This window comes from Hydra vulgaris, chromosome 09 (genome assembly GCF_038396675.1).
Source record: "Hydra vulgaris chromosome 09, alternate assembly HydraT2T_AEP".
NCBI lineage: Eukaryota > Metazoa > Cnidaria > Hydrozoa > Anthoathecata > Hydridae > Hydra > Hydra vulgaris.
The window spans coordinates 39697501-39705984 of record NC_088928.1 but is presented as its reverse complement, the minus strand read 5'-3'; the positions used below and the strand labels follow the sequence as shown (position 1 = coordinate 39705984).

Sequence of the window (8484 nt, the reverse complement as noted above, 5' to 3'; positions counted from 1 at the left end):
TTCACCAGGAAATTTTGCCCATGGTAATTTTATTTTTTTAGTTATTGAATTAATTGAATTCACTAAATCTCCACCTTTCGAAGCTGAGACAAATTGAGTTTTTTTGTTCGGCAAACTTCACATATTCCACGTAACATATTTCTATTGTTTTTGCTAACAACGTTTTGAAGGTTTAGTGTGTCTGTTTTTCTTTTACATTTAACACAGTACATTTTTATATATAAATATTTTTTTTATATATAAAATGAACGTTGATGATTTATCATGTAGTGAAGATAATAATCGAAATAATAACAAGTTTTTACCTAAAAGTATAAGAGGACTTATTGTTGGAAAGTCAGGTTGTGGAAAAACTACTTTGTTATTAAATTTTCTATTAAAACCTGATTGGTTAGATTATAATAATTTACAAGTTTTTTCAAAGTCTCTTTATCAACCAGAATACAAAATAATAAAAAAATCATTTGAAGAAAAATTACCAAAAGAAGTTATTCTTAATCTAATTAAATCAAAAAATGAAATAAAATTAAATGCAAATCTAGATATAATTGAAGAAGTTTCAAAAGCGGTAAAGAAAAAATCTGATATAGAATGTAAATTTTTTGAAACAGACGATGATGTTCCAGACCCATCAGAACTTGACTCAAAAAATAACAATCTTATGATATTTGATGATATATTAGATGTGAATCAAAAAAAGTGTGAAAAGTATTATACAAGAGGAAAGAACAATAATATAGATTGTTTCTATTTATCACAAAATTATTTTGAGTTACCTAGGAGAACTATTAGAGAAAATGCAAATTTTATTTGCCTATTTCCACAAGATTCAAAGAATTTAACACATATTTATTATGATCATGCATCACGTGATATGGATATAAAAGAATTTAAAGATTTTTGCGATTCCTGTTGGAATGAACCTCATGGATTTGTTGTTATAGACTTATCTTCAAATAAAGATTTTGGAAAATATAGAAGCGGTTTTAATAATTTTTATACTCCATCTAAATTTTTTGAGAATTGAATTAAAAAAATCTCTTTTCTATATAAAATGACTTGTATAATAATAAATGGAAACAGTAATTATATAACAACTGAATTTGGACCTATTATTCAGCTTGAAAAAGATAAAGAATATGAAATTGCTCTAGAAAGTTTAACTACTAGCTATAGCTTTCCAAATGTTGATTCTACAAATAACAATTTTAGATATAGTAAAGATAATGGAGCAACTTGGATTGATATATTTGTTCCAATTGGAACCTATGAGATTAAAGATATAAATGAATATATTCGTGATACTTTACTAAGTAATGGTAATACTGTAGCTGGAGTTACATCTATTTCAATTAGCGTAAATATAAGCAGACTTAGTTCAACTTTAACTATTGCATCTGGTTATAAAGTAGATTTTACAGCTCCAAACTCAATTAGAACTGTTTTAGGTTTTGATAGTAAAATAATTTCATCAGGTAATTATATATCAGATACAATAACAAATATATTAAAAATTAATAATATACATGTTTCAACTGATTTAATAGGATCATCATATGTGAATGGAAAAACAGATAATGTTTTATATTCATTTTTTCCAGATGTAAATCCTGGTGAAAAAATTGTTCTAAATCCTGTAAATTTAACTTACCTTCCATTAAGATCGAGAGTAATAGAAAGGATGTATGTTAAATTTACAGATCAAAATGGAGACCTGATAAATTTCCAAGGAGAACATATATCTGTTAGATTACATATAAGAGAAAAAACGAAACATCAAATGATAGATCTATTAAACGGACTCAATAAAAATATAAATGATTTAAAAAATAATTTATCTCGTAAATAAAAATGGTAACGTATACTAATATTAAACTAAATCTCTCAGAAGGTCAGTTGAAAAAAATTAAAAAAGCAATGGCTGAAAAAGGTGGAGTTAGCATTGAATTATCACATTCCGATTTTAATGGCCAACATGCATTAGCTGTAACAACAAGACAATTGAATAAAATTTCAAAAGCATATGAAAATGGTAAAGGAGTAGTATTGCATTTAAGTAAAGCACAGCTCATTTACAATTCTAAAATAAAAAGTGGAGGATTTCTTGGAGCACTTTTACCTCTTCTAAGTACAGCTGGAAGTTTTTTAGCAAAAAGTGTAATACCAACACTTGCAACTGGATTACTTTCAGGAGTAGGTTCTGCAACTGGAAACAATTTAGTTAATAAAATTGCTGGAAACGGCATTGTTTATATGAAAAAGAATGGAAGTGGGATTAAAAATGGTTTATTTTTAAGACCTTGGGGTAAAGGAGCTTCTGCAGGTGAAGGAGTCTATTTAAATAAAGGAAAGGGATACGAGTCAGTAGGTTCAGGATTATTATTAGGACCTAATTCACCATTTGCTAATATTCCATCTTTAAATATGATTCTATGAAGTGTTTATCATTTATAAATTTTTTTAAATTTATAAATTAGCAAGAAAAAAAATTTGAAAAATGATATAAGTAATTTTATTTTCTTAATAAAATGAGAAATTATATTATTGCAACTTTAAATTGGAATTTATTATCTGCTAATCCTGATGCTATCACATTATTAAGAAAGAATTTAGATAAAGTAAATTGGAGTATGCTATGTAGAAATAAGTATGCTATACCATTATTGAAAAGGAGAATTAGATATATAAATTGGAAATGGTTATCTGCTAATCCAAATGCAACTGAACTAATAAAAAGTCATATAGATAAAGTGGATTGGAATATGTTATCAAAAAATACTGATCCATATGCTATCCATTTATTAATGAATAATTTAGATAAAGTAAATTGGTATTGTTTATCTTTAAATCCAAGTGCTATCGACTTAATAAGACTAAATTTAGATAAAGTAGATTGGAATATGTTATCTAAAAATCCAAATGCAATTGACATATTAAAAAGTAATTTAGATAAAGTGAATTGGTCTGCTTTATCTAAAAATCCAAATGCAGTCGACTTGTTGAAACAAAATTTAGATAAAGTAGATTGGAATATGCTATCTGCTAACCCGAATGCTATTGAACTAATAAAAAAGAATTTAGATAAAGTGAATTGGATTAGTTTATCTTCAAATACAAATGCTATTGAAATAATAAATGATAATTTAGATAAAGTGAATTGGCCTGCTTTATCTGCAAATCCAAATGCAATTGAAATAATAAAAAAGAATATGTATAAAGTAAATTTTGATATGTTATCCATAAATAAAAGTATCGATTCTTTATTAAAATGCTTTAATTTATAAATTTTTTTTAAAATTTATAAACTAAAAATGAACAAATTTATAAATGTTGAAGGATTAATCCTACCAAACGAACCACTTACTAACTTTCAATTGATAGATGCAGCAAAAAAATTAAAAATAAAAAAATTTAGAGGTGTATTTGTAAGAGATCAATTACCTTTAAAAACGAATAGAAAAGAATGCGGAATAGTAAATACAGGAGATTCAAGCAAAAGTGGATTTCATTGGATTTGTTGGTATAAAAACAATAACAAAAAGTACTCCTTTGATTCTTATGCACAACCACCACCCAACGAAGTTATTGATTATTTAGGTGGTAATGTTTATTATAATAGCAAAAGAGTTCAATATGGAGATACTTCATTTTGTGGTCACTTGTGTCTTTACGTCTTGAAGAAACTTGATGAAGGATATGAGTTTCAGAATATTATCAATACCTTATGGTAAAAGATCATGATAAAAAAAATCTTGTATATATATAAAATGCCTGTTAATATTGTGACTGGAGGAAGTACACAAACAAGTCAAATTGTAACAAATACGATATCAAATGGAATATCATCAACTGAAGCTTATAGTACATTTCTTAGAAGAGATGGACTAAATAATATGGAGGGTAACCTTGATATGACTAGTCATACATTACTACACGTAGCGACTCCTAATAATGGAGATGAGGTTGCAACAAAAGATTATGTTGATAAGATAATAGATTATTCTAACATTTTAAAGTTAGTACCAAGATCAACTTTAACATGTTATGGAGAAAAGAAACAGATTCTTCCTACTAGTATTGGAAGTAATATTGGATTCTTTGTATATGAAAACACAGTTAATGATGGCGGTACTCATGTTCTCAATAAATTATGGTTAGCATTAAATGGAACATCTATCGATGGAAAAAGTGTATCAGGTAATGTATTTCTTAAAATACATATAGATGGTGCACTTCAAGTAGGAACTAATTATACTTCAACAAATAATACAGGAATGAATACTATTGCTTTAGCCTGTGATTTTTTGTTTGCGCCACTTGGTGGTCCATTTTATGCTAACTCTTTACAAGGTTGTAATGTGCATACTTTGACCGACCTTGGAGGATACTTCACATTGATATGCCATATAAGAAAAGTATAGTCATTGAACTATACAATAATACTTTACATGATGTAGATTATTGGATACAACCTTTTGTTTCAAAATGTCCACCAATATATCCATCAACAAATCCATTAAATCTATCAATGTATCCATCATTACCACCTTACATTTCAAATACTAATTTACATTCAACTACATTTAGATATATGAACACAACTTATGGAAATGAATATATATTACTAGACACTGGAGGAAAAGGTAATGGGGTTTATTTAAAATATATTAGAATGCATGTTATTGGCGTATCTGGACATTGGTGGGAATCAAGAATACGCATATATAATGCATATGATTCTCCTACAAAAAATTATCCTACTGAAAAAGATAAAAATATTATATCGCCTTGGACACCGTATCACTATGGCGACTATTCAATGTTTGGAGGATTTGATGCTAATAGTGAAGTTATATTCATTTCATCAGGTCTAGAAGATTTTTATCTTTCTTCATGGAATGGATCTAATCTTACTTCATTTAATAATAAAGAATCTGGTCTACTATATCAATCCAATTTAACAATTGCTTCTACATCTACTATCTCATTTTACAGAAATTTTTCAAAATCTATGCCTGGTGTTGGACCTGGTAGAAGATTAGTAGTCACATTAAACTCTGGAGATGCACAAGTTGGAGGATCTGGAAGTTTTCATGTCATTGGTGTAGCTTATTATTATGATTAATTTCTACAAATACAAGAAAATTTTTTTTTGAAAATGATATAAATAATTTTCTTGCGTATATAAAATGGAAATGAAAAATGCTAATGAAAAATTTATAACTCCTGAAAATTTTAACATTCAAAATTTATTTGTAAAAAATATATATAAAGCTGACAAACCTGTGCCATATCAAAAATTATATCTCGCATATAGTTATCCTAATGGAAATGAAGGACCTGTTCTTATAAAATCACTCCCTTTATTTTCATATGGAGTTTGTGAAAATAAAGATATGAAGACGAATGAACTTAATGGCTATTCACTTTCTTTAGTATGTTTTGATGAAAAAGAAGGTAAAACTGAAAAGCAACAAAAATTTATTGAAATGATGGAAGCTATTGAAAATTTTTGCAAAGAACAAATTGACATTTATAAAACTGAAATAAAAAAAGGAGGCCGAAAATCTGAAGTTAATATTTCAAATTTAAAAATTTTAAGATATAATACAGATAAGCCTCATGCACCTCCTGTAATATATGGAAAATTATTCACAGATAAAAATTTAAAAATATCTTCAGTATTTCATTGTAAAAAGAATGGAGCACTTACCAAAACTTCAGGTCATGATTATATAAACCAAAGATGTAGAGTCGTTGGAAGCTTAAAAATTGAAGGAATTTTTATAGGTTCAATGATTGAATCAATACAAATTAAATTACCAGAAGTGGTTGTTATGAAAAAGATTTCTAACTTTACAAGTATTATGTCAGATTTAGATTTAGGAAACGAATCAGATGAAGAATAACTTAAAAAATTAATTTTTAACAAGAAAATTAATTTTAATTAACATACACCATTTTTCTTATATAAACTTATGACATTAACATCGTGGTTGAATTCGATGTGAGAAAAAATAAGTTAATCATGGTTAAGTTTAAGTTGTGACTGAGATTAAAAGCGAAATGAAGCAGAAAACGTAATAGGGTTGAAATTCTAACTGAGATTAAATATTTTAATATATAAGATTGTGGTTATAATAATGGTTAAAAGCAAAATTAGCCAGAACATACATTTTACATCTACTGATGTGAGCATATTTCCCCGACATAAAGAAAATGAGAAAACTATGTAGAGACTGAATAGTTCCTAAAATTGATGGAATATCGGAATTTATGCAGGCAGCATGTACTCCAACTAAATTTAAGCTGTGTGCACAGCAAGGGATATATCGTGCTAAAGGTATTTATTTTTAAAATATTGCCTCTACGTCTTTGTATTTCCCCGCCATGTTGCTACCATTGTCATACCCTTGACCACGAATATTTTCGATTAATGAACCATCTTGAGTTAATTTTTGCTTAATTTCATTTGGAATGCCTTTGCTAGTTTTTTCGGTAGTATTTATGACACTAGTATATCTTTCTTCAATGGAATATTTATTATCTTTATTATTTTTACATACCTAATTGTTTCAGTTAACTGATCCTTATGAGCTATATCTGAAGTGCTATCACATATTATAGAGAAATATTTATTGTCCTGAATTTCTTGTATTATAGTTGTTCTTATTTCTATGGTTTTTAATTCAACAAATTCGTTTTGAATTTGAGGTGATAAATTACTAATACAGTTTTTTAAATAAGTCAATTGCATTTTTTGTCCCATATCAAGTTACTACTATGTCCGCGTAAACCTTTCTGCACAAAACATTATCCATTTTAACACTGTTTTTAAAACATACTTCCACTTATTCATCTCAAGTTTTACAGTTGTTTGCAGTAAATTATCAATTAAACAACCATGTCTTAGGCTCTTTACAAACATTTTCAAGTTGGTGAAGTTTTGTATGTCTCTACCAACGGATTTAAATGTTTCCAGTCTTTAAAAACGTCGCATTTGTTTAAGGTTATTTATTATAAATTTTCCATATAGGATTCATGGAAGAACTCTATTTGGACAATTTATAATAAAAACTAGATTAACCATGTCCGTTCCATTTTTAATAAAACTCTTTTGCTTGTTTTCATAACGGTTGTATAACAAAAGCAATAAAATTCTTTTTTTCGGAAAACAAGTAATATGAATAAAATGAATATACGCATTTGCATTTTATTTCCTAAACAATTATACAAGTTAGGTATATGCAATTTATCTGAAATGATTTAGGCGCCCGTCGAATGTTGTGCCCTTGGCAACTGCCCGTATGCCAACGCCTAGCTACGCATCTGGCTGCGTTTTATACCCATTTAACCCAGATAAAGTTAATTTTAATAAGCTGATATTTAGATATAGAAGACTTTTTTTTTTTAGATATAGAAGACTTTTTTTTTTAAATATAGAAGACTTTTTTTAGAAACTGACGATTGTGCCTCTCTACTTCGAAACCCGTGTCGTCGGCCCTGTGTACACAGATTAATATTAAAACAAGCGCTGAGGTTTCAATAACTGCAACACTACCATAGTAATATTTAAAACAATATAAAATTATAACTGTTACTACTATCCACCAATTTGTGAAACTATTTTAAAACTAAAATCAAAAAATATTAAAAATCATTTGATATTAATCATAAGTGAATCGATGTATACAAAAACCTTATAAGTCATTAAAACTATTTTTTCGGGGAACAAGAAAAAACATATTAAATCCAAAATTATTACTTTAATAAATTCAAAAAATATTTTGGTGCTTTTTGACATCTTTAAATATTAGATTTGTTAAAATATATATCAAAATTTGTGATATATGTATGTGTTATACATAGTTAAAGTTGTCTGACTTAGAACCTTTTTGTTTACATGTGTTAAGGATAATAACAAAAAGCTTGTCTTTTGTATATTTATACATTTTTTGTACAAAAAGCTATTAAAAATTAAAGGTCAAACTATTACACATATTAAATCACACAATGTTTAAAAGGATCGATCACAAAGCCTTTGCCAGACACCTCACTAGATATCTTCCCCGTCAATCGCCTCGTCGGTTGTTGGCCAGCTCATGAGTTTATCATAAAAACCACTGAACTCATCCGGAACATATTGTATTAACTTCCTAATATCCTGCGGTTTCACTCATTTTATCGGAACATTACCCAATGGATAGCGCACATTTTGCGGAAACTCGACGATCGACGACTTGAGACATCTTGAAAGTTTGGACCATCAGCCCAACAATGAGTGGCCTACAGACAATTACACCTGGAGAAGTCCCGTAAGTGAAGTGCATTAAAGAACTTATTCCAAAACTTATCTTATACTTAGCAGGAACTTTTTTTCTCCATGTTTCTTCTGAAATGCAATATTTTTTTTGTAGAATGTTGGCCACCACTTTTGAAAATCTACAATATCTTCTGTGTCGACTTCTTCAACAGTAAACTTAC

The 8484-nt window shown here is 27.9% G+C and overlaps 1 long non-coding RNA gene across 1 annotated transcript in view; it reads right to left on the bottom strand.

The window, feature by feature from the left end:
* Window positions 1-7935: 7935 nt before the first annotated feature.
* Window positions 7936-8484, bottom strand: part of LOC136084779 (uncharacterized) — a 7722-nt gene continuing 7173 nt past the window's right edge. The window contains exon 4 of the long non-coding RNA XR_010640845.1: window positions 7936-8484. This exon is cut by the window's right edge and continues 1215 nt beyond it. This is a non-coding gene — a long non-coding RNA (uncharacterized LOC136084779).